This window comes from Cebus imitator, unplaced genomic scaffold, assembly GCF_001604975.1.
Source record: "Cebus imitator isolate Cc_AM_T3 unplaced genomic scaffold, Cebus_imitator-1.0 Scaffold61, whole genome shotgun sequence".
Classification (NCBI taxonomy): domain Eukaryota; kingdom Metazoa; phylum Chordata; class Mammalia; order Primates; family Cebidae; genus Cebus; species Cebus imitator.
In genome coordinates, this window is record NW_016107376.1 from 10,134,100 (window position 1) to 10,137,109 (window position 3,010).

The window sequence follows — 3,010 nt, forward strand, 5'->3', positions numbered from 1 at the left end:
TCAATAAATGGTGCTGAGGAAAAAAATTTTTTTTAAAGAAACATTATGCTTAATGGTAAAGCTTAGCACACCCCAGCACCAGGAATGGTGTGGAGTTGCAGCACTGGGGACAGACAGGTGACCCCCAAGGAGCCTCGTGGCAAAGAGGATGAGGAAGGTGACCATCAAACAGAAGAGCCCCCCATGGCCTCAGGCAGGGCAAAGCTTAGAAAGGCACAGAGAAGAGCTTCTGCCTGAGACACGGGTTCCTGGCATAGCCAATGATCAAGCTGCCAAACACCGTTCCAATGCCAGCCCCGGAACCTGCCACATCGACTGTGGCCACCTCAGCACCAATATAAACTTGGCTGCTGTGTCAATGTCCCAGGAGACAACACTGGTCTGGAACTCCCGTCCGGCCACGCTGTAGGAAGTCTGTTTAGATGACTTCTGTGGGCTATTCAAGAAGGAGGCAAACACAGGCCTGATTATCCCCCTGAAGCAACAGTGGATCTGAGCTGCAGAAATGAACAGTGCCCCTGTGGTCTGCATTTTTTCAGGCTCCCAGCTTCAGCCCTTGGTCCCAGCGCTCAGCCAAAAATTGGTATCTTTATTTTAAAAAAGAAATCAAATCTCTTCTTTACACTTTATACAGATTTGAATTAAAAGAGAATTAGAGACTTAAATAGGAAAGATAAAACTATGAAGATTTTACTAGATAATACAGGAAAGTATCTTAATCTGTCTGGGGTGAGAAAAGATTACTTACACGTTTTTCCAAAAGTTAATTATAGAAGGAATGATTGATGTCTACATTAAAACTAAGAACTTCCAGTCATGAAAAGACGTCATTAAAAGACTAAGTCACAGAGTAGATATTCACAATACATATAACTGACAAAGGGACTCATATCCAGACTATATAAAAAATTTAAAAAATAAAAAATCAGACATTCCTATAGAAAAACAGGTATTTTGCCGGGCGCGGTGGCTGACGCCTGTAATCCTAGCACTTTGGGAGGCTGAGGTGGGTGGATCACCTGAGGTCAGGAGTTCAAGACCAGCCTGGCCATCATGGTGAAACCCCATCTTTAAAAAAAAAATAAAAAAATTAAAAAAAAAAAAAAAGAATAACAGGTATTTCATAAGTGAGGGAAACCTGGCTGGGCACGATGGCTGACACTGGTAATCCTAGCACTTTGGGAGGCCGAGGCAGGTGGATCACTTGAGGCCAGGAGTTCAAGTCCAGCCTGGACAACATGGTGAAACCCCATCTCTACCAAAACTTAGCCGGATGTGATGGCATGTGCCTGTAGTCCAGCTACTCAAGAGGCTGAGACAAGAGAATTGCTTGAACATGGGAGGCAAAGGTCAAAGGCAAAAGTTGCAGCGAGCCAAGATTCCGTCCCTGGGCCACAGAGGGAGAAAAAGGGAGGAAATCCAAAAGGCTGTAAAACCTATTTTAAAATGTTTAGTGTCATCCATAATGCAGGATTGCAAATCAGATTCCATTGCACATGCACCATTGTGGTTCAGCACAAATGGAAAGCAAAGAGAAATTTCTTCTTTTGAGAGACAGGAAGTCGGTGTTGGTAGGAGTGTAAATTGTGTAACTATGTAGAAAACGCTTGGTCATAGGCCGGGCGTGGTGGCTCACGCCTGTAATCCCAGCAGTTTGGGAGGCCAAGGTGGGCAGATCACGAGGTCAAGAGATCGAGACCATCCTGGCCAACATGGTGAAACCCCGTCTCTACTAAAAATACAAAAATTAGCTGGGCATGGTGGCACATGCCTCTGGTCCCAGCTACTCAGGAGGCTGGGGCAGGAGAATCGCTTGAACCCGGGAGATTGTGCCACTGCACTACAGCCGGGCAACAGAGCTAAGACTCTGTCTAGAAAAAAAAATAAAAGGAAAACACTTGGTCATTAATCAATAAAGTTTAAGACATGCATACTTTGAAACTGAACAATTCTAATTCTAATTCTAATTCATGCCAGAGAAATTTAGAAATATGAATACTAAGATCCATGTATAAGAATGTTCGTAGTTGGTACTATATGTAAAATCCTGAAACTGGCCAGGTGTGGTGGCTCACACCTGTAATCCCAGCACTTTGGGAGGCCAAGGCAGGCAGATTACTCAAGGTCAGGATTTTGAGACCAGCCTAGCCAACATGGTGAAATCCTGTCTCTACTAAAAACACAAAAATACAACAATTAGCCAGGTGTGGTGGTGCAGGCCTGCAATCCCAGCTACTCAGGAGGCTGAGACATGATAATCGCTTGAACTTGGGAGGTGGACGTTGCAGTGAGGCAAGATCGCACCACTCCACTCCAGCCTGGGTGACAGAGTGAGACTCCATCTCAAAAAAAAAAAAAGCCTGAAACTGGAAAGTCAGAAATTTTTATCAGTCTTAGAATGGACTAACACACTGCTTTATAATCAAGCTTTGTTTGTTTTTTCCCAAGTGCTTTACATGTGTTTATTCAGTCTCCACCAGAACCCTGTGAGGTAGGTATTCTTTAGGGGATGTTTGCCCCAGAGGGCGTAGTAGAGACAGGGTTTTGCCATGTTGGCCAGGCTGGTCTCGAACTCCAGACCTCGTGATCTGCCTGCCTCGACCTCCCAAAGTGCTGGGATTACAGGCATGAGCCACTGTCCCTGGCCAGCGTTCTGTTTTTTAACCTGTGTGGTAGTTCATAATCATGTATTGTTTCATTTAGTTAGTTCTTTGAAAATAACATTGACAAACATTCAGCAAGTTTAACTGAGACAGAGAGAAAGAGACCAAATAATGCTGATATGAAATGAAACATCTGGATATATGCTACATGATATTATGGACAACCTTCTGCCAATTGATTTGAAAAGGTGAAATTGACAAATGTTTAAGAAAATTCAGGCCGGGCGCGGTAGCTCAAGCCTGTAATCCCAGCACTTTGGGAGGCCGAGGCGGGTGGATCACGAGGTCAAGAGATCGAGACCATCCTGGTCAACATGGTGAAACCCCGTCTCTACCAAAAATACAAA

At 44.4% G+C, this 3,010-nt stretch overlaps 1 pseudogene; it reads right to left on the bottom strand.

Annotated features, from left to right (window-relative positions):
• LOC108305188 lies at positions 1-531 on the bottom strand (annotated as a pseudogene).
• Positions 532-3,010: the final 2,479 nt, after the last annotated feature.